This window comes from Trichomycterus rosablanca, unplaced genomic scaffold (genome assembly GCF_030014385.1).
Source record: "Trichomycterus rosablanca isolate fTriRos1 unplaced genomic scaffold, fTriRos1.hap1 scaffold_184, whole genome shotgun sequence".
NCBI classification, from domain to species: domain Eukaryota; kingdom Metazoa; phylum Chordata; class Actinopteri; order Siluriformes; family Trichomycteridae; genus Trichomycterus; species Trichomycterus rosablanca.
In genome coordinates, this window is record NW_026947012.1 from 5,725 (window position 1) to 29,724 (window position 24,000).

Sequence of the window (24,000 nt, forward strand, 5' to 3'; positions counted from 1 at the left end):
GGGTAATTGAAGTAGTTTTTTCGGTTTAAATAAGAGTATAGCTTAAATATAAAATAATCGTAAGTACTGATAAGTAGTGGCCCTTTTAAATCCTTACATTACCACAAAGAAAGAGATTTCTTAAACAAATAAAAGAAGTCAGGGAGCGCTTTCCAAATACAGCCAGGGGTGCTAGGGGGCGCTATATTTGTCAATTTAAACAAGTCAAAAAAGGTCTTTAAACCAAACGATTTGAGTAAAAATAGAGCATAACTGTCGCTGTAGAACTTACAGACTGACCTAATGTTTGAAGCAGCATTTCAGTGAGCAACGACTTTCATATTATGTGTTGCCCTTAAGTGATCATAATGTTTTGGCATTGGAGAATGTGGGCATCGATCCCACTACCTCTCGCATGCTAAGCGAGCGCTCTACCATTTGAGCTAATTCCCCTTACACAGAACCTTCTTTTAGGATTTGTAAATTGTAATGTACTAACAGAGTGTTGATGCTGCATTATAAAGTGAGGGTGCAACGTGTTTAAGCTCACGTACTCTTTTCTATATTATGCGTTGTTTTTAAACCATCACAGACTCAGTTTATTTAAAACCTTGATCTTAGCCTTTAGGACGAACAATGTGAGGTCTTTTATGAAGTGCATTTTTTCTTTGATTTTGTTGGACCTGTAGGAGATTGTCCTGTTCTTGTTGCAGCTCTGCTGGAGGGTTATTTTCTTGGTGTTTGTGGTGGTGGTGGTGGTGGTGGGGTCTTTGTTCCCATTTTGGTTTATTTAGTATATGATGTACTTTACATCCATTTCAATAATGTGAACATTTCCATTTTTGTCGTAAAATACTGCTGTAACAATGTAAATGGACGCTGAATAAACATACTTAAATGGATATTTAAGTATTTAAGTACATATTTAAATGGATGTAATGTACATCATATACTAAATAAACCAAAATGGGAACAAAGACCCCACCACCACAAACACCAAAAAAATAACCCTCCAGCAGAGCTGCAACAATAAACAGAGCAAGATCAGGATGAATACATGATTCAGTTTCTCAGAGATCAAAAGCCTGGGTCCTGGCATCCATGTGGAATTTACTTTGACACGTACCACCTACCTCAGCATTGTTGCAGACCATGTTCACCCTTTGATGAAAACTGTATTCCCTGATGGCTGTGTCCTCTAAAGAAGTAGATTTGTTTAAATCATGAGCTGTCAGAAGTGGGATTCGAACCCGTAAACTGCTTAATATTTTCACATTATCATGTATTGTAAATGTACTGACTGTAACCCATCTGCTGCACTGTACACTTTGTCACTAGGCTGTAAACCAAAATTCAATAGAAAGGGAGCCCCATATGAGATCTCCAACTGACCAAATAATGATTTTGGGTGGATCATTCTTAGCACTGTAACAGCACTAGCATGTTAGGGTGTGTTTTCTCTAGTCTGAGTGTATTAGGTACAGCCTTCTTGTTGGGTTTTTAACTGACTGGATTATTTTTTAAGATTAATTATTATTCATTAAGAACTCAAACCCTGTTTGTGCTCGTTGTAGGCTATTCAATTGTCCACTAGATGACATAATATGAATACAGTTAGAAAGTAAAACGATGTCTGTTTCGAGCAAAGTTTCATCGCATGCTGACCTGTGTGGAATACAACTGATGTATGTAGCACTAAGAAGTGTTTCTTAAGGGTTCTTTTAGGTGTTCTTGGTAGAACTGTTTCTACTGAAGAACTCTTTAGTATAATTTAAGGTTCTTTGCTAACTCAATTTGATTTTTATGGATTTTTTTATTTTGCCACATATAAATGCACATAACATTTTAATGAAAAACAATGCATAATATAGAAAAGAGTACGTGAGCTTTAACATGTTGCACTCTCACTTTATAATGCAGCATTAACACTCTGTTAGTACATTACAATTTACAAAGGGCAAAGGAAAGTTTTGTGTAAGGGGAATTAGCTCAAATGGTAGAGCGCTCGCTTAGCATGCGAGAGGTAGTGGGATCGATGCCCACATTCTCCAGTGCACAAACATTATGATCATTTTGCAATCTGAAAAGATGAAATTACGGTAAAATTCTTTGCAGCATTAACCATAAGGCTAGTCTGTCCGTGTTACAATGTCAGTAACGCCCTATTTACGCTCAAACAGTTTTGTTTACATACCTTTTTTGTTTTGTTTTGACAGAAACGCATAAACTTATAATTTTTTATAATGTTTTATTATTTGATACTGTTACAATTGATACATTATAAAGTATTGTACATATTTAAGTTCGGTGGCATAATTGGCTTGCTTTTAAAAACGACTACAGTGCGCCATCTACAGGCCATTCTTGGTACGTCTTTTTAAACCGTAGCCAATGTAAAACTGGTGCCCACACTTCTGTGGCTTGGGATCTACTATTTCAGTCAACAGGTCATCGGGATCTACTTTTTAAAAAGGTTGGCCTGATCATTTTTTAAGAATGCTTTAAAGCTTTTTTAAATGCGCTTCATTTGCCTGTATTGATATTCAGCATTACAGGGCAAGCGTGGGTCCAGTGTCACGAACACTGGGCTCGAGACAAAAATACACCCTGGACAGGGCGCGTCAAACCATCGCAAAGCATCACACACTAATTTATCCACTCACTCACACATACAGGTGCAATTTAGAGCAGCAATTACACCTACTGGCACATTTTCAAACCCGGAGGAAAGCCACGCATACAGTGTATCACAAAAGTGAGTATACACCCCTCACATTTCTGCAAATATTTCATTATATCTTTTCATGGGACAACACTATAGACATGAAACTTGGATATAACTTAGAGTAGTCAGTGTACAACTTGTATAGCAGTGTAGATTTACTGTCTTCTGAAAATAACTCAACACAGCCATTAATGTCTAAATAGCTGGCAACATAAGTGAGTACACCCCACAGTGAACATGTCCAAATTGTGCCCAAATGTGTCGTTGTCCCTCCCTGGTGTCATGTGTCAAGGTCCCAGGTGTAAATGGGGAGCAGGGCTGTTAAATTTGGTGTTTTGGGTACAATTCTCTCATACTGGCCACTGGATATTCAACATGGCACCTCATGGCAAAGAACTCTCTGAGGATGTGAGAAATAGAATTGTTGCTCTCCACAAAGATGGCCTGGGCTATAAGAAGATTGCTAACACCCTGAAACTGAGCTACAGCATGGTGGCCAAGGTCATACAGCGGTTTTCCAGGACAGGTTCCACTCGGAACAGGCTTCGCCAGGGTCGACCAAAGAAGTTGAGTCCACGTGTTCGGCGTCATATCCAGAGGTTGGCTTTAAAAAATAGACACATGAGTGCTGCCAGCATTGCTGCAGAGGTTGAAGACGTGGGAGGTCAGCCTGTCAGTGCTCAGACCATACGCCGCACACTGCATCAACTCGGTCTGCATGGTCGTCATCCCAGAAGGAAGCTGACGCACAAGAAAGCCCGCAAACAGTTTGCTGAAGACAAGCAGTCCAAGAACATGGATTACTGGAATGCCCTGTGGTCTGACGAGACCAAGATAAACTTGTTTGGCTCAGATGGTGTCCAGCATGTGTGGCGGCGCCCTGGTGAGAAGTACCAAGACAACTGTATCTTGCCTACAGTCAAGCATGGTGGTGGTAGCATCATGGTCTTGGGCTGCATGAGTGTTGCTGGCACTGGGGAGCTGCAGTTCATTGAGGGAAACATGAATTCCAACATGTACTGTGACATTCTGAAACAGAGCATGATCCCCGCCATTCGAAAACTGGGCCTCATGGCAGTTTTCCAACAGGATAACGACCCCAAACACAACCTCCAAGATGACAACTGCCTTGCTGAGGAAGCTGAAGGTAAAGGTGATAGACTAAACCCAATTGAGCACCTGTGGCGCATCCTCAAGTGAAAGGTGGAGGAGTTCAAGGTGTCTAACATCCACCAGCTCCGTGATGTCATCATGGAGGAGTGGAGGAGGATTCCAGTAGCAACCTGTGCAGCTCTGGTGAATTCCATGCCCAGGAGGGTTAAGGCAGTGCTGGATAATAATGGTGGTCACACAAAATATTGACACTTTGGGCACAATTTGGACATGTTCACTGTGGGGTGTACTCACTTATGTTGCCAGCCATTTAGACATTAATGGCTGTGTGTTGAGTTATTTTCAGAAGACAGTAAATCTACACTGCTATACAAGCTGTACACTGACTACTCTAAGTTATATCCAAGTTTCATGTCTATAGTGTTGTCCCATGAAAAGATATAATGAAATATTTGCAGAAATGTGAGGGGTGTACTCACTTTTGTGATACACTGTACACCGATCAGCCATAACATTAAAACCACCTCCTTGTTTCTACACTCACTGTCCATTTTATCAGCTCCACCATATAGAAGCACTTTGTAGTTCTACAATTACTGACTGTAATCCATCTGTTTCTCAACATGCTTTTTTATCCCCCTTTTATGCTGTTCTTCAATGGTCAGGACTCTCCTGTGTTGTGCTGGTATGAGTGGATAAGACATAGCAGCGCTGCAGGTTTTTAAACACCTCACTGTCACTGCTGGACTGAGAATAGTCCACCAACCAAAAACATCCAGCCAACAGCGCCCTGTGGGAAGTGTCCTATGACCACTGATGAAGGTCTAAAAGATGACCAACTCAAACAGCAGCAATAGATGAGCGATCGTTTCTGACTGTCTCTACAAGGTGGACCAACTAGGTAAGAGTGTCTAATAGAGTGGACAGTGAGTGGACACGGTATTTAAAAACTCCAGCAGCGCTGCTGTGTCTGATCCACTCATACCAGCACAACACACACTAACACACCAACACCATGTCAGTGTCACTGCAGTGCTGAGAATGATCCACCACCTAGATAACACCTGCTCTGTGGGGGTCATGTCAATAATTGTAGAACTACAAAGTGCTTCTATATGGTAAGTGGAGCTGATAAAATAGACAGTGAGTGTAGAAACAAGGAGGTGGTTTTAATGTTATGGTTGATTAGTGTAAACTCACACACTGCTGTATGTGCTTGCATGACTGTAGGACGCGTTTTTCAGCGCATTACCGTAATATCCATAAAATGTGTCCTTGAGATTTCAGTGCAGAAAAGTTTGTGTAGAGACTGCAGCAGCGGATACTGTGTTTGTTTTGATTTTGAGGTCATACTTTATTAACAAGATAAGTTTATTTTTTAAAGAAAACTTTGTGTATATTAGCTTCTGGATATTTTCGGATGCTACGGACAAAACTGTGTTGTACTGCTATGATGATACGACTATGTTCCAAACCCTTTTAGACTCTTCCACCACCGTTAGCGCTTCTCTCAGTTAGTTTAGCTCATTAAATATATTATCCACAGTATCGCTTACTTTTACAAACCCAATTCCAAAAATGTTTAGATAGAAGGGAAAATGTCAATGTAATATACAGCAGTTTGTAAAAGATGTTATTTATATTCTAGCATACAAACATACATCGCTCCAAAATATGAATGAACGCTTCAGCCAGGGTTGCCAGATTGCGCATTTAAAAGCCCGCCAAAATGCATGGAAAACCGCCCAAACATACTCACGAAAAACAGCCGATAATCAGCGCTTAAACAATATTAAACCAGTTAAACATGACCTACTACTTCTGATATCTCACAAATCAGTGATTATAAATTATTAATGGCATATCTTTTCACATTATTATGTATGGTAGAGGGTTAAATATGTAAATTTGTTTAAAGCATGAGCTGTCAGAAGTGGGATTCGAACCCACGCCTTCAGGGAAGACTGCAACCTGAACGCAGCACCTTAGACCGCTCGGCCATCCTGACCAGCTGGGGTACCATTGATACCACCCTCGCCCCACATGGTCTAAGATTTGCACAAACTGCTTAATCTTTTCACATTATTATGTATGGTAGAGGGTTAAAGACATAAATTTGTGTAAAGCATGAGTTGTCACAGTGCCTTAGACTGCTAAAACCATTCTGTCTAGCTTGGACACTGTTGACGCCACTCCCACCCCACACAGACTAATATTTGTACAAACTGCTTAATCTTTTCACAAATTATTATGTTTGGTAAATTTACTGACTGTAACCCATTTGCTGCACTGTACACTTTGTCACTAGGCTGTAAACCATGTATCAATAGAAAGGGAGCCCCATATGAGCACTCCAACTGACCAAATAATGTTTTTGGCACTGTAACGGCACTAGCATGTTAGGGTGTGTTTTCTCTGGTATGAGTGTATTAGGTACAGCCTTCTTGTTGGGTTTTTAACTGACTCGATTATTTATTAAGATTATTTATTATTTATTAAGAACTCAAACCCTGTTTGTGCTCATTGTAGGCTATTAAATCGTTCACTAGATAGCATAATATGAACACAGTTAGAAAGTAAAACGATGTCCGTTACTAATAAATAAATAAATGTCTGTTATTAATAAAGCTACTTTGAATCTTGAATCTACTATCAAAGTTTCATCGCATGCTGACCTCTGTGGTATACAACTGATGTATGTAGTACTAAGAAGTGTTTCTTAAGGGTTTTTTGGTGACTTTTATTTTTGGCCAGGCAGTGTATGTTGAAGTTTGTAATTGAAGTCACATCCTTGTGGACATGTCCTTGTGAGGATTGAGGTTTCTTGCAGAGCCTGGATAGCTCAGTCGCTAGAGCGTCAGACTTTTAATCTGAGGTCCAGTGTTCAAGTCCCTGTTCGGGAGAGTTGTTTCTTACTGCATTAGGTAAGCGGTAATGTCCTGTACTACATGGTTTGTTTAGAATGATGAAGAATTTGTACTTTGTGAGTTTTTTGTAAGTAAACTAGCATGTACTTGATAAGCTTGAAATAATAGCACACTGTATGTGTTAACATGTTCTCCACACCAACTAGTTGTACGCCCAGCTGTTTCAAACAGACTGTAGTAAATAGAGGACAGTTTAAATCTCTAATTACATTTACATTTTACATTTTCTGCATTTAGCAGACGCTCTCATCCAGAGCGACTTACAGAAGTGCTTCCATAGTAAACATTTCATTTCTCAAGTTTTAGTAAACAACAGTCAAAGATAGGGGTGGGTTTATAAAATCGATTTTTCGATTTTAATCGATCTTTATTTGAACGATCCGATATCGATTCATATAAATGCGAGATAGATTTTTTTAAATACGCCCCTTTTTACGGTGCACACGGAAATCTATTACTATTGTTACCCCCTTTAATTTCGCGTGACCAGCCACTGTTTTTTCATGCAACGAGATCTGACCTGCACATCAGTTTAGCATGGCAGAAGCTCAAGTTATGACCACTACACAACTTTTTGCACTGATTTTCGCTCGGCTCTGGATTCGGGAGGAACTCGGTGTTCGCTCTGCGATCAAAACTCGGCTCTCAATCAATGTGAGAAACAGCGAGGGGAAACACAGGGGAGAGGTTGGAAACAGGTGGTGGAGCGCAATATAGTTTCTATCAGAATACATCAGCACACGCGAGATCGTTCTCTACAAAACAAAATATTTATTAACCTCCAACTCACTACAGAACGATCCATGCTGCTCGTGTTGCCAAATCCACTCAGATTCATTTATTTCATCAGCGCACAAACTTTGATTGCTCGCTACTTGTTGATGTGCATGTTTGGACGTGGTATCATTAAACCTTTCATCACTGTAGCGGCAGATAGTGTTAAATGACTATCCAGAGCCAAGACCAGGCAGCAGACTAACAGGCCTAACCGACTGTCTGCGAGTCGCCATCGGACGTCACCTGGAATCCTTAGGTCACAAACCATTGAGACTGTGTCTGTTTACCGTGGCAGGTGTAAGCCAAAACAAAATCAAAAAGTATGTCATAATAACTTAATTAAAATTAATCTAAATGAGCATCATGAAAACCCTAGTAAAGTTAAACTAAAGTTAGGACTTCTAAACATCAGGTCACTTGCATGCAAAACAGTAATTGTAAATGAAATAATTACAGATAATTGTCTTAGTGCCCTGTGTTTAACCGAGACCTGGGCTAGACCTGATGAGTATCTAGGTTTAAATGAAGCATCTCCTCCGGGTTACAGTTATGAACATAAGCCACGTCTTAGCGGTCGTGGTGGAGGAATAGCCGCAATTTATGATAAAGACATAGGTCTTACTGTAAAATCAACTCCCATAACAAACTCGTTTGAAGTTCTTATCTCTGACATAACCAATAAATGTTCATCTGATAAAACTAGTATGTTTAAGCTGGTTACTGTTTATCGACCCCCTGGTCCTTACTCAGAATTTCTTAACGAATTTGCCGATTTTCTTTCTAAATTAGTTTTATCAACTAAGAAAGCTTTAATTGTTGGTGACTTTAATATTCATTATGAGGATAAGTGTAATCCACTCAAAATTGCGTTTGACTCTATTTTAGAATCCTTAGGCATCACCCAAAATGTAACAGGACCCACTCACTGCTGTAAACATACCTTAGATTTAATACTTACTTATGGTATAAACATAGACAACCTGGAAATTATACCACAGAATGACTTAATCTCTGATCACTCTCTACTAATTTATGAAGTGTCCCTGTCCAATAATATACAGCAACCAAATCGTTTTAAATGTAAGCGCACTATTACATCTGCAACTGCAGCAGCGTTCATAAACTGCCTACCAGAATTACCAAATATATCAGCATCAGAACCTAAAGAACTAGATCAGGCAACTCAAAACCTAGAGACCGTACTGCGCACAACCTTAGATAACGTAGCCCCACTCAAAACTAAACTGATTAGGGAGAAAAAACTTGCTCCTTGGTACAATGACCACACATGCGCACTTAAACAAGCAGCACGGAAATTAGAACGCAAGTGGCGTCACACTACACTAGAAGTGTATAAGATTGCTTGGAAAGATGCTCTAACTGAGTATAAACATGCACTTATAAAAGCTAAATCTTTATATTATTCATCCCTAATAGAGAAAAATAAAAACAATCCCAGATTCCTTTTTGAGACAGTGTCCAAATTAACTAAAAACGTTAATGAAACTGAATCTAATATACCGCCTGACTGTACCAGCGATGATTTTTTAAAATTCTTTAATGACAAGATAGAAAAAATACGACTTCAGAGTCAGATTGTGTCACTTGCCAATGTTAAGTATGGACTCACTCCGAGCAGCATTGGTGATAACAGTGGTGATAATAGTAACGAGTTAATCCAACTAAATTCCTTTAATCCAATCTCCCAAAATGAACTAACTGTGTTGATTAAATCATCGAAGTCATCATCGTGTATACTCGATCCTGTTCCAACTCGTTTACTTAAAGATTTACTCCCAGCTATTGTAGAGCCCCTGCTTACATTAATCAATGCATCCCTTAGCCTTGGATATGTACCTAAATTGTTTAAAAGTGCTGTTATTAAACCCCTGATTAAAAAACCTAATCTTGATCCACATGTACTAGCTAATTATAGGCCAATTTCAAACCTTCCTTTTGTCTCAAAGATATTAGAAAAAGTCGTTTCCAAACAGTTATGTTCTTATTTGAATGAAAATTGTATTCATGAAAAATTTCAATCAGGATTTAGACCCAATCATAGTACCGAAACCGCATTAATTAGAGTAGTTAACGAGTTGTTAATGTCTTCTGATAATGGATGTGTCTCTTTTCTTGTTCTATTAGATCTTAGTGCAGCGTTTGATACGGTCGATCATAACATTTTACTGGAGAGGCTAGAAAATACAGTAGGTGTTAAAGGACTCGCACTCTCTTGGTTTAAATCATATCTGACTGACCGCTCTCAATTCGTTTATGTAAATAATAAATGCTCGGAAACTACAAAAGTAAAGTGTGGTGTTCCACAGGGGTCGGTACTGGGACCGCTATTATTTACACTCTATATGCTTCCACTAGGTGAAATTATTCATAAACATGGCATAAACTTTCACTGCTATGCAGATGACACACAGCTGTATATATCAGCCAAACCAAATGATACTGACACAATCAGTAAGATAGAAGATTGTGTAAACGACATAAAAAACTGGATGTCGTGTAATTTTCTTTTACTTAATTCAGATAAAACAGAGGTTTTACTTGTTGGCTCTAAAGCTGCAAGAGACAAATTGTCTAACCTGGTGCTAAACTTAAACACGTTCTCTGTTACTCCCAGCCCAGATGTAAAAAACTTAGGTGTCACAATAGATTCAGATCTCTCATTTGATACACACGTTAATAATATTACTAGAGTTGCTTTCTATCATTTGCGTAACATTTCTAAAATAAGAAATATACTATCTGTTAATGACGCCGAAAAACTGATCCATGCGTTTATAACTTCTCGGTTAGATTATTGTAATGCTCTTCTAACTGGATGCTCTGGTAGATCCTTAAACAAACTCCAGTTAGTTCAAAATGCAGCAGCTCGAGTGCTAACTAGAACTAAAAAATTTGACCATATTACTCCTGTTCTATCATCTCTACACTGGCTGCCAGTTAAATTTCGCATTGATTACAAAATACTTTTACTAACTTATAAAGCGCTACATGGTCTGGCTCCACAGTATCTGAGTGAACTTATTAATCACTACAGCCCAGCGCGTCCACTTCGTTCACAAGATGCAGGGTTACTTATAGTTCCTAAAATTAAAAAGATCACGGCTGGTGGAAGAGCGTTTTCCTACAAAGCTCCACAACTCTGGAATAATCTTCCTGCCTCTATTCGGGATTCGGACACAGTCTCAATGTTTAAGTCTAGACTGAAAACATATTTATTTTCTCAGGCTTTTGATTAGTATAGACAAAGGCGCAGAGCTTGGGGGTTCTTGGTCATAGAAACTTGTGGTGATCAGGGATGTTGGGTTGCTGTCGTTCTGCCTCTCTTGTCCGATCACTCAGGTTTGGTGACGGTGGGGAGATGGGCGCTGATGTCCTGTGAAAGCCTTCATGACCTTGTTACCTGCTCGCTCTCCCTTTTAGTTATGCTGTAATAATTAGGGCTGCCGGAGTCTAAAACTCTCTGTAAAACTGTTTGTCAACTAGCATTGTACATTATTAACTACATTCTCTGTTGTTTTACCCCGAGGGCATTCTGATGGAAACCTGTTTACCCGCCGAGGTTAAGGATTGAAGTCGAGACTGCCGGGACAACGATGCTGCTCCTGTCAGATGTGACTGGTCTGGAGTAATTGCAACGACAAGAAATCACTACAGACTTTATTGAAGACTAGAGTGGATAACAACTCTATTATTATTTAATTGTTTATTTATCTATTTATTACCAGTTATGACTTTTAGATCATTTAATTCTGTGTTTGTATGATTTGTGTAAATCGTGTATTTATTTAAAGTATCCTCCAGGCCACCCATGAAGGATGGGCCCTGCTGAGTCTGGTTCCTCTCAAGGTTTCTTCCTGTAATTTTCAGGGAGTTTTTCCTTGCCACAGTCGCCCTCGGCTTGCTCAACAGGGGTTTTTGTATCTGTTGGTCCTGGATTTTGTAAAGTTGCTTTGAGACAATGTCTATTGTAAAAAGCGCTATATAAATAAAGTTGACTTGACTTGACTTGACTTCTCACGTGTGTTTTCGTGACAAAACGTAGTTTTGGAGACCAGAGAAGCTCGCCTGTGATTCCCCCTGGTGATGGATGGTGTAGTGTAAAACTCCCCATCGCCGATCAGTCGTGTAGTGTGAACATTACAGTGACCACGTGTTAATCAGAGTGTCGTGTAGTGTAAACTTGGCATAAGCTGTACAACAGCCAGGTGTATGTTTACATTACATTTACAATGTTGTAGCATGTCAGACAAATGGAAGAAAACAGTAACATTCATTTTTTATTATTATTTCATTTGTCTGACATGCTACAACATTGTAAATGTAATGTAAACATACACCTGGCTGTTGAATGTTACTGTTTTCTGTTTTGGATTAATTATTTATGTAAACAAAATACACAAATATTTTTAATAATGAGTGTTCTTTGTACAATTATCACATTCGTTCTCTGAACATCTGTACATATGTAAACAAAACCTGTTAATGTAACTCAAATATGCCTAAATGTGTTGAATCGAAATTGGATCGAAAATCGAAGATCGAATCGAATCGGGACCTGGTGAATCGGAATCGAATCGATCCAGGAAATTGGTGGCGATACCCAGCCCTAGTCAAAGAACACAAATCTGCTGAAACCTGTTAGAACAAAAGTGGGTTTTTTTTTTTTGGAAATGGAAAAAAAATTTTAGTAAATATGTACAAGTCAGCTTAAGTGCTTAGTAAAAAGGTGGGTTTTTAATCGTTTTTTAAAGACAGCAAGAAACTCAGATGTTCGGACGGACAGAGGAAGTCCATTCCACCACTTGGGTGCTAGAACAGAGAAGAGCCTTGATGCTTGTCTTCCTTTAGTCCTGGGTGGAGGATCAAGTCGGGCGAGACTAGTGATTCGGAGGTTGCGTGGTACAGAGCGGGGGTTTGATTAGACCGCGAAGGTAGCTTGGGGCTGGTCCATTTTTGGCTTTGTAGGCGAGCATCAGTTTTTAAACTGAATGCGTTCAGCTACAGGAAGCCAGTGAAGAGAACGCAGCAGTGGGGTGATGTGGCAGTGTTTGGGCTGGTTAAAAACCAGACGGGCAGCTGCATTTTGAATGAGCTGCAAGGGTTTAATAGTGGACATGGGAGCTCCTGCCAGGAGGGAGTTGCAGTAGTCCAACCGTGAGATTACAAGTGATTGGACCAGAATCTGGGTAGCTTTCCTGGAGAGAAATGGCCGAATCTTCCTGATGTTGTACAGGAGGAACCGGCACGATCTTGTCATGTTGGCTATATAAGGAGAGAAGGTCAGCTGGTTATCCAGGACAGCACCAAGACTTCTTACCTTATCAGATGGTCTGATCTGGGAGTCATCCAGAGAAATGACTAGGTCCTGGGTTGGAGACTGATCTCCAGGAATAAGCAACACCTCTGTCTTGCTGGGATAAAGTTTTAGATGATGAGCTGACATCCATTGTGAGATATCTCGCAGACATGCTGAGATGCGAGCTGAGACTTGTGTGTCTGAAAAAGGAAATGACAGAACGAGCTGAGTGTCATCTGCATAGGAGTGGTAGGAGAAGCCATGGGAGGCTATGACCTTACCCAGAGATTTGTACTAACTCCTTAATCTGTAACCCATTTGCTGCACTGTACACTTTGTCACTAGGCTGTAAATCATATATCAATAGAAAGGGAGCCCCATATGAGCACTCCAACTGACCAATTAATGTTTTTGGATGGACCATTGTTAGCACTGTAACGGCACTAGCATGTTAGGGTGTGTTTTCTCTGGTATGAGTGTATTAGGTACAGCCTTCTTGTTGGCTTTTTAACTGACTGGATTATTTGTTACGAACTCAAACCCGGTTTGTGCTTGTTGTAGGCTATTCAATCGTCCACAAGATTGAATAATATGAATACAGTTAATATTGTATTATATAATACAGTAGAATGACTATAAAGCTGAGTCTGAGCTTAAACACTTGCACCCTGACTTTATAATGCAGCATCAATGCTCTGTTAGTACATTAGTAAAGGTGGAGTCTTCGTAAGGGGAATTAACTCAAATTGTAGAGCGCTCGCTTAGCATGCGAGAGGTCGTGGGATCGATGCCCGCATTCTCCAGTGCAGAAACATTATGATCATTTGGCAGCAACTCGGAATCTGAAATGATAAAATTAAGGCGAAATTCGTTGCAGCATCAATCTTTAGGCCAGTCTGTTACCATGTCATTAACGCCCTATTTACTCTTAAACAGTTTTATTTACATACCTTTTTTGTTTTGTTTTGACAGAAACACATGAACTTATAATGCTACAATATTAAAATGCATCAGAGTTTTATTTCTTAGTTTGATCACTGCTATTGATATAACTGAAATTATATTATTATCTTTTTTATTTAGTTTTTGAAGTTTTTTTGAAAAAAAGACTCACAGTGATCATTACCAGGATAAAACAGGCAGTGAATGAATGAATGTATTCCATAATAAGAAACAATAAGAACATCCATCATACCACCAGGTGGTGGAAGTGTGATTGTGTGGGGATGCTTTGACATTTGGGTGACTTCATGGGAGTCTTAATCGATTGAACCAGGAATAATGAACCACTGCCCTGATTCTCAGTGCTGAGAATCATCCACTATCTAAATAATACCTGCTCTGTGGTGGTCCTGTGGGGGTCCTGACCATTGAAGAACAGAGTGAGCAGTCTAGAGTCAGTAATTGTAGAACTACAAAGTGCTTCTATATGGTAAGTGGAGCTGATAAAATGGACAGTGAGTGTAGAAACAAGGAGGTGGTTTTAATGTTATGGTTGATTAGTGTAAACTCACACACTGTTGTATGTGCTTGCATGACTGTATGACGCGTTTTCCGTGCATTACCGTAATATCCATAAAATGTGTCCTTGCGATTTCAGTGCAGAAAAGTTTGTGTAGAGACTGCAGCAGCGGATACTGTGTTTGTTTAGAAAATGTGGTCATACTTTTTTCAACAAGGTAAGTGTATTAAAATAAATGTTTTTTGTATATTAGCTTCTGGATATTTTCGGATGCTACGGACAAAACTGTGTTGTACTGCTATGATGATACGACTATGTTCCAAACCCTTTTAGACTCTTCCACCACCGTTAGCGCTTCTCTCAGTTAGTTCAGCTCATTAAATATATTATCCACAATATCGCTTACTTTTACAAACCCAATTTCAAGGTTTAGACAGAAGAGAAAATGTCAATGTAAATAGACAGCAGTTTGTAAAAGATGTTATTTATATTCTACAACCCCTGGCAAAAATTATGGAATCACCACTCTTGGAAGATGTTCTTTCAATTGTTTAATTTTGTAGAAAAAAAATAAATCACAGACATGCCACAAAACTATCATTTCTCAAACTGTCAACCCTCTGGCATTAAGAAACAATAAAAAAAGAAACAAGTATAATAGTTGTGGTCAGTCACAATTGCTTTTTTTTAGATCAAGTAGAGGAAAAAAATATGGAATCACTCAAATCTGAGGAAAAAATTATGGAATCATTAGAAAACACTGCACCATTATTACTTTGTTGCACCACCTCTGGCTTTTATAATGGTTTAAACTCTCTGAGGCATGGAGTTAACTAATGACAAACAGTATTCTTCATCAATCTGCCTTCAACTGTCTCTTGCTGTTGCCAGATCAGCTTTGCAGGTTGGAACCTTGTCATTGACCATTTTCTTCAATTTCCACCAGAGATTTTCAAATGGATTGAGATCCGGACTATTTGCAGGCCATGCCATTGACATTATATGTTTTCTTGAAGGAAAGTTTTCACGTCCTTTGCCCTATGGCAAGATGCATTATCATCTTGAAAAATGAAGTCATCATCACCAAACATCCTTTTAACTGATGGAATAAGAAAAGCGTCCAAAATTTCAATGTGGACTTTGGCATTTATTGAAGACCATCTCCCCTGTGCCTTTACCCAACATGCAGGCCCATATCATCAACAACTGTGGAAATTAACATGTTTTCTTTAGGCAGTTATCTTCATAAATTTCATTGGACAGACACCAAACAAAAGTTCCAGCATCATCACCTTGCCCAATGCAGATTCGCGATTCATCACTGAAGATCACTTTTATCCAGTCACCCACAGTCCACGATTGCTTTTCTTTAGCCTACTTTAACCTTGTTCTTTTCTTTTTAGGTGTTAATGGTGGCTTTTGTTTGGCTTTTCTGTATGTAAATCCCATTTATTTTAGGTGATTTCTTACAGTTCAGTCACAGACATTGACTCCACTTTCCGGCCACTTGTTTCTCATTTGTTTTGTTGTGCATTTTCTGTTTTCAAGAAGTTTTCTATCTTGATGCTTTGATGTCTTACTTGGTCTACCAGTATGCTTCCCTTTTACAACCTTCCCATTTTGTTTGTACTTGGTCCAGATTTTAAACACAGCTTACTGGGAACAACCAACATCTTTTGCGACATTCCACAATGATTTATCTTCTTGAAGGAGTTTTATAATCCTCTCATTTGTTTCAACTGACATATCTTGTGTTGGAACCATGATTCATGACAATCTGCTTTGTGCAACAGCTCTCCGAGGTGTAAGCACTCTTTTTAAACTGAAGAATAATTAGCAAATCTAATCTGCTGCAGATGTTTTGTTTTTAAACTGCAAATTACAGAGTGATTCCATAATTTTTTCCTCAGATTTGAGTGATTCCATATTTTTTTCCTCTACTTGATCTAAAAAAAGCAATTGTGACTGACCACAACTATTATATTTGTTTCTTTTTTTTATTGTTTCTTAATGCCAGAAGGTTGACATTTTGAAAAATGATAGTTTTGTGGCATGTCTGTGATTTATTTTTTTTCTACAAAATTAAACAATTGACAGAACATCTTCCAAGAGTGGTGATTCCATAATTTTTGCCAGGGGTTGTAGCATACAAACATACATCGCTCCAAAATATGAATGAACGCTTCAACCAGGGTTGCCAGATTGCGCATTTCAAATTAAGCCAAAATGCATGGAAAACCGCCCAACATACTCACGAAAAACAGCCGATAATCAGCGCTTAAACAATATTAAACCAGTTAAACATGACCTACTACTGCTGATATCTCACAAATCAGTGATTATAAATTATTAATGGCATTTGAAATAATGAATGGCATTTGAAATAATAAAAAACTAAGACTAAGTCTTAAGAAGTGTTTCTTTAGGGTTTTTTGTGTTCTTGCTAGAACTGTTTCTACTTGAAGAACCCTTTAGTATAATTCAAGGTTCTTTGCTAACTCAATTTGATTTTTATAGATTTTTTTTATTTTGACACATATAAATGCACATAACATAAAATTTTCCTCCTGAGATGTTTTTCGTTGTGTGTGTAAGCAGCAACATACTTCACCTAAAACTTGATATAATCGCCTTCAAGAGAGCCGAAACAGAAATAAAAACATTTTATATAAATTTAAGTTTTACAGGACAACGTATGTTAAAGTTTGTAATTTAAGTCACATTCTTGTGAGGATTAAAGTAAGTTCGAGATCCTGGATAGCTCAGTCGTTAGAGCATCAGACTTTTAATCTGAGGGTCCAGGGTTCAAGTCCCTGTTTGGGCGAGTTGCTTCTTACTGCATTAGGTAAGCGGTAGTGTCCCGTACTACGTGGTTTATTTAGAATGATGAAGAATTTGTACTTTGTGAGATGTTTGTAAGTAAAATAGCATGTACTTCATCAGCTTGAAATAATAGCACACTGTATGTGTAACATGTTCTCCACACCAAATAGTTGTACGCCCAGCTGTTTCAAACAGACTGTAGTAAATAGAGGACAGTTTAAATCTATATTTATGTGTAGCCTAATAATGCACTGAGTTTTAGATATTAATACCCACATATTTTATGTTGAATTACATGCATCATAATTTTAGTTTTTGCTTCACGGAGCCGCTTTGTTATTGCACTGCACTAAACAGTTGGTATATCCTGCACTATTTTGGCCCTTTCATAATGCAGCATCAATGCTCTGTTAGTACATTACAATTTACAAAGGGTAAAGGAGGGTCCTTCATCAGGGGAATTAGCTCAAATGGTAGAGCGCTCGCTTAGCATGCGAGAGGTAGCGGGATCGATGCCCGCATTCTCCAGGTTTTAAATTCATGTAGAGAAACAGATGGACTACAGTCAGTAATTGTAGAACAACAAAGTGCTTCTATATGGTAAGTGGAGCTGATAAAATGGACAGTGAGTTTAGAAACAGAGAGGTTTTTTTATGTTATGTTCTAACCTGTAATAAATTAGGTGGAGGTGGAGGCAAACCGCAAATTAGAAAAACAGTGGCCACATTTCATGTAAATCACGCTGACCTGTTAGAATGAGGGGCGATGTACCAGTATGCACTGTGCGAACAACTGGTAGATCACGATCGACGTATTGGGCACACCTGATGTATAACAACTGTACTTTTGGTAACCCCTTTGGTGTCCTTCTAAGGAATTGCTCCTGATAACTTTTATTGTTTATTGAAACACAACATTTCCATCACAGATCTGCTTCAAAATTTGTAAGGTCAGTTATCAGATCTTGTATTTCTAAAGTAAACTGTAATGAGTGACATTATGAGCTTTAATTAACATATCCTTCTGAGACAGAGCAATTCATTTTTGTCCCCTGTGGGAACATGTGTCCGAGATCTCTAACACAAGCACCATTGATGCAATCCATTTGAGTACTACTGTACTTTATAGAGTACACCCTGGGCTTTTTATTAATGTCACATTTGTGGGTGTGTGGCAGCTCATGATCTTTCTTGTAATCTTTTCCTAATAATCAAATTGTTTTAAAAGATTTAAAAATGTACAGCAATTTCATTCAATGTCCTTTGTAGTGGACAGCAGGACTTTCTACCCCCTGTATTTAGCCTATTTCTATACAAGGAAGCAGAAGGCTAAGTAAGACAGAAGATTTTATTACAAATGTATGCAAGAGAGTCAGATTTAAGGGGTGGCTTGGTGGGTAGCACTGTCACCTCACAGCAAGAAGGTCCTGGGTTCAATCCCCAGGCGGGCTGCTCTGCGTCCTTTCTGTGTGGAGTTTGCATGTTCTTCCAGTGTCTGTGTGGGTTTCCTGGGGTTAATTGGAGACACTGAATTGCCCAATGGGTGTGTGTGTGTGTCTTCCCTGCAATAAGACACACACAGCAGCGCTTCTGGAGTTTTTAAACACTGTTACTGCTGGACTGAGAATAGTCCACCAACCAAAAACATCCAGCAAACAGCACCCTGTGGGAAGCGTCCTATGACCACTGATGAAGGTCTAGAAGATGACCAACTCAGCAATAGATGAGCGATCGTTTCTGAATTTACATCTACAAGGTGGACCAACTAGGTAGGAGTGTCTAATAGAGTGGACAGTGAGTGGACACTGTATTTAAAAACTCCAGCAGTGCTGCTGTGTCTGATCCACTTATACCAGCACAGCACACACTAACACACCACCACAGTGGTAGCCTAGTGGGTAGAGCTTTGGGCTATTACCCAGAATTGGCGGTTCAAATCCAGGCTCTGCTATGCAGCCACTGTTGGGTCCTTGAGCAAGGCCCCTGTCTGCTCCAGGGGTGCTGTACGATGGCTGACCCTGCACTCTGACCCCAGCTTCCAAACAAGCTGGGATATGCAAAGAAATAATTTCTTTGTACTATGTATATAAGACAAATAAAGTATGTCTATATCTTTATATCTACCATGTCACTGCAGTGCTGAGAATCATCCACCACCTAAATAATACCTGCTCTGTGGTGCTCATGTCAATAATTGTAGAACTACAAAGTGCTCCTATATGGTAAGTGGAGCTGATAAAATAGACAGTGAGTGTAGAAACAAGGAGGTGGTTTTAATGTTATGGTTGATTAGTGTAAACTCACACACTGCTGTATGTGCTTGCATGACTGTAGGACGCGTTTTCAGTGCATTACCGTAATATCCGTAAAATGTGTTCTTGCGATTTCAGTGCAGCAAAGTTTGTGTAGAGACTGCAGCAGCGGATACTGTGTTTGTTTAGAAATTGTGGTCATACTTTTTTCAACAAGGTAAGTTTATTAAAATAAATGTTTTTTGTATATTAGCTTCTGGATATTTTCGGATGCTACGGACAAAACTGTGTTGTACTGCTATGATGATACGACTGTATCCAAACCCTTTTAGACTCTTCCACCACCGTTAGCGTTTCTCTCAGTTAGTTCAGCTCATTAAATATATTATCTACTGTATCGCTTACTTTTACAAACTCAATTCCAAAAATGTTTAGACAGAAGAGAAAATGTAAATAGACAGCAGTTTGTAAAAGATGTTATTTATATTCTAGCATACAAATGTACATCGCTCCAAAATGTGAATAAACGCTTCAGCCAGGGTTGTCAGATTGCGCATTTCAAAGTCAGTCAAAATGGATGGAAAACCGCCCAACATACTCACGAAAAACAGCCGATAATCAGCGCTTAAACAATATTAAACCAGTTAAACATGATCTACTACTGCTGATATCTCACAAATCAGTGATTATAAATTATTAATGGCATTTGAAACAATAATAAAAAAAAAGACTAACTAGGACTAAGATTTGTACGAACTTTTGTATCTTTTCACATTATTATGTATGGTAGAGGGTTAAAGATGTAAATTTGTATAAAGCAGGAATTGTCAGAAGTGGGATTTGAACCCACGCCTCCAGGGGAGACTGCGACCTGAACGCAGCACCTTAGACCGCTCGGCCATCCTGACTAGATGGGATGTCAGTGATACCACTTTCGCCCACACCGACTAAGATTTGTGCAAACTGCTTAATCTTTTCACATTATTATGTATGGTAGAGGGTTAAAGACGTAAATTTGTATAAAGCATGAGCTATCAGAAGTGGGATTTGAACCCACCCCTCCAGTGAATACTGCATACTGAATACAGTGCCTTAGACTGCTAAACCATTCTGTCTAACTTGGACACTGTTGACACCACTCCCGCCCCACACGAACTAATATTTGTACGAGCTCCTGAATCTTTTCACATTATTATGTATGATATATTTACTGACTCTAACCCATCTGCTGCACTGTACACTTTGTCACTAGGCTGTAAATGAAATATCAATCGAAAGGGAGCCCCATATGAGATCTCCAACTGACCAAATAATGTTTTTTGGGTGGACCATTGTTAGCACTGTAACAGCACTAGCATGTTAGGGTGTGTTTTCTCTGGTATGAGTGTATTAGGTACAACCTTCTTGTTGGGTTTTAAACTGATTGCATTATTTATTAAGAACTCAAACCCTGTTTGTGCTTGCTGTAGGCTATTCAATCGTCCACTAGATGGCATAATATGAATCCAGTTAATAATGCGTTGGAAAGTTTCATTGCATGCTGATCTGTGTGGAATACAACTGATGTATGTAGCACTAAGAAATGGAACGCCTTTTTAGAAGAGTTGAAGCTGTTATAGCTGCAAAGGGTGGGCCGACATCATATTAAAGCCTTTGGATTAAGAATGGGAGTCACTCAAGTTTATATGCAAGTCAAAGTTCAAATACAAGCTGGAGAAAGGTCAGCAAAAAAGGAATATTCAGAAAAGCTGAAAAGCCAGATTGCTGCTAACGACCCAACTTCAGTCTGGAGGGGCCTCGAAGAGATCACTAACTACAAGGTGCGAAAGACCCCCCTTCTCCTGAATGACCGTCAACTCCCCAACGACCTGAACGAGTTCTACTGCAGATTCGAATACAATAAGGACAATTCTCAGCCTTTCTCAGCTAATTCTTCATCCTCCTCCTCCTCCACCCTGGCTCTCTCACCTCTGTCCCCGGCTCCTTTAACCATCAACGAGCGGGACGTTAACAGACTCTTTAAGAAACAAAAGGTGAGAAAAGCTCCTGGGCCAGACGGAATCTCTCCATCCACCATTAAGCACTGCAGCAATCAACTGGCGCTTACCTTCACTCACATTTTTAACAGATCATTAGAACTTTGCCCTGTTCCTTCATGCTTCAAAACATCGACCAGTCCCCAAAAAAATGAACATTTCTGGACTGAATGATTACAGACCTGTAGCCCTGACATCTGTAGTCATGAAGGTCTTCGAACGCTTGATCCTAGCCTACCTAAAGAGCATCACAAATTCTTTACTGGATCCCCTGCAGTTTGCATACAGAGCAAATAGATCTGTCGATGATGCAGTCAATGTAGCCCTGCACTTCATACTACAGCATCTCGACAGTCCTGGAACCTACGTTCGAGTTCTGTTTGTGGACTTCAGCTCGGCTTTTAACACCATAGTGCCAGAGCTGCTGCAGGTCAAACTGTCCCAGCTGTCAGTGCCGGATGCCATCTGCCGGTGGATCATGGACTTTCTGACTAATAGGACACAGCAGGTACGGCTAGGAAAACACACTTCAGACCAGCGGAACCTAAGTACTGGTGTACCACAAGGCTGTGTGCTTTCACCCCTTCTCTTCAGTCTTTATACCAATGACTGTGTTTCTAAGGAACCAGCTGTAAAGATCCTTAAGTTTGCTGATGACACCACTGTGGTGGGCCTCATAACCGATGGTGACAAGTCTGCCTACAGAAAGGAAGTCGAGCAGTTGGTCTCCTGGTGCAGCGACAACCACTTGCTGATCAACACACAAAAGACTGTAGAGATGGTGGTGGATTTCAGGCGCAACGCACCCTCCTTACACCCCCTCACAATTAATGGCTCTATGGCCTTAGTGGTGGAGTCACTTAAGTTCCTGGGCACCACCTTATCCAGGGACCTAAAGTGGGAAAAGAACACGCTCTCCATCGCCAAGAGGGCTCAGCAGAGAATGTTCTTCCTGAGACAGCTGAAGAAATTCAACCTGCCACAGAGTCTGCTGATCCAGTTCTACACAGCAATAATAGAGTCCATCCTCACATCATCCATCATCATCATCTGGTTTGGTTCCTCAACATCACATGAACGAGCCAAACTCCAGCGTATAATCAGGACAGCGGAGAGGATCATTGGATGTAGTCTGCCAACGCTTCAGGACATTTACAACAGCAGAGTGCTGAAGCGTGCCGGCAAAATTACAGCAGACCCCTCTCATCCTGGACATCACCTTTTTCAAACTCTACCATCTGGCAGAAGACTCAGGACAATAAAAACAAACACATCAAGACATGCTAACAGCTTTTTCCCCAGAGCTGTAACACTTTTTAACCAAAGTTGTTCTCTTGGGCAAACGTTGGTAAATACTGGTTAACAGTCCGTGTGCTGTCGGGTCTGTTAAATATGTTCTATGTTACATGTCATACATGTGTAATTGTCTGTACTATTATGTGTATTGTTTGTACTACTATGTGGACTGTTGTGTGTATCATTGAGTGTATCACCAAAGCAAATTCCTCGTATGTGTAACATACCTGGCGAAATAAAGTGATTCTGATTCTGATATGCGTGTGAAGGCAGACGAGTGAATACTTTTGGCAATAAAACCTTTTTATATTAATTGAAGTTTTACAGGACAACGTACACTACCGCTCAAAAGTTTGGGATCACTTGCAAATTTCTCTCTTTTCCAAAGAAAAACACATTTCCATGCAATTCACAAACAATTTTGTTCATTACACAATTAATTTAAATGTATCAGATGATTTTTAAAGAATGAAAATGTTTGCATAAAAGACTTTTTTTGTATAGAGGCCTATTTTGCATATAGTTCTATTATCAGCAATTCTCAGTCCTCTGCCTCAATCTCCTGGTATGGCTGCCAATCCAAGTTAAGAATGTTATTAGGCTAATTGATTGTTAGGAAACCCTTTTTCAATTTTGTTGCACAGCTTAAAAACGTTATACTAATAAGGGAGCATAAAAGGGAGCACGACATTCTAGGTTAGTTTAGTATCTGAAGCATCAGCAGTTGTTGGCTTGCTTACAGGATCAAAATGGCCAGAAAGAAACAACTTTCTTTAGAGACCCATCAGTCTATTGTTGTGTTAAGAAAGAAAGGCTACTCAGTGCGAGATATTGCAAAGAAACTGAAAATATCTTACCATGCTGTTAACTACTCCCTTCAGAGAGTAGCACAAACTGGCTCCAACAAGGACAGAAAAAGGAGTGGGAGGCCCCGGTGCACAACTGTGCAAGAAGATAAATATCTTAGACTGTGCAGTTTGAGACAAAGATGCCTCACAGGTTGTCAACTGACAGCTGCACTAAATGGAACCCGTCAAACACCAGTGTCAGCATCAACGGTGAAGAGGTGACTTCAGGATGCTGGACTTCATGGCAGAATTGCCAAGAAAAAGCCATACCTCACACAGGCCAATAAAAAGAAAAGACTGTGATGGGCCAAAGAGAAAAAACATTGGACACTGGAAGATTGGAAGAAGGTGTTGTGGACAGATGGGTCCAAGTTTGAGGTCTTTGGACCAAACAGAAGAACATTTGTGAGGCGCAGGAACAATGAAAAGATGCAAGACCAATGCTT

At 39.6% G+C, this 24,000-nt stretch overlaps 4 non-coding genes across 4 annotated transcripts; 2 read left to right on the forward strand and 2 right to left on the reverse strand.

Annotated features, from left to right (window-relative positions):
- Positions 1-359: 359 nt before the first annotated feature.
- trnaa-agc (transfer RNA alanine (anticodon AGC)) lies at positions 360-432 on the reverse strand. Its single transcript has one exon. It is a non-coding gene; the product is annotated as a tRNA-Ala (tRNA).
- Positions 433-1,957: 1,525 nt separating this feature from the next.
- trnaa-agc (transfer RNA alanine (anticodon AGC)) lies at positions 1,958-2,030 on the forward strand. The gene has a single exon. It is a non-coding gene; the product is annotated as a tRNA-Ala (tRNA).
- Positions 2,031-17,578: 15,548 nt separating this feature from the next.
- On the forward strand, positions 17,579-17,651 carry trnaa-agc (transfer RNA alanine (anticodon AGC)). Its single transcript has one exon. It is a non-coding gene; the product is annotated as a tRNA-Ala (tRNA).
- A 2,548-nt stretch (positions 17,652-20,199) lies between these two features.
- Positions 20,200-20,282, reverse strand: trnal-cag (transfer RNA leucine (anticodon CAG)). Its single transcript has one exon. It is a non-coding gene; the product is annotated as a tRNA-Leu (tRNA).
- Positions 20,283-24,000: the final 3,718 nt, after the last annotated feature.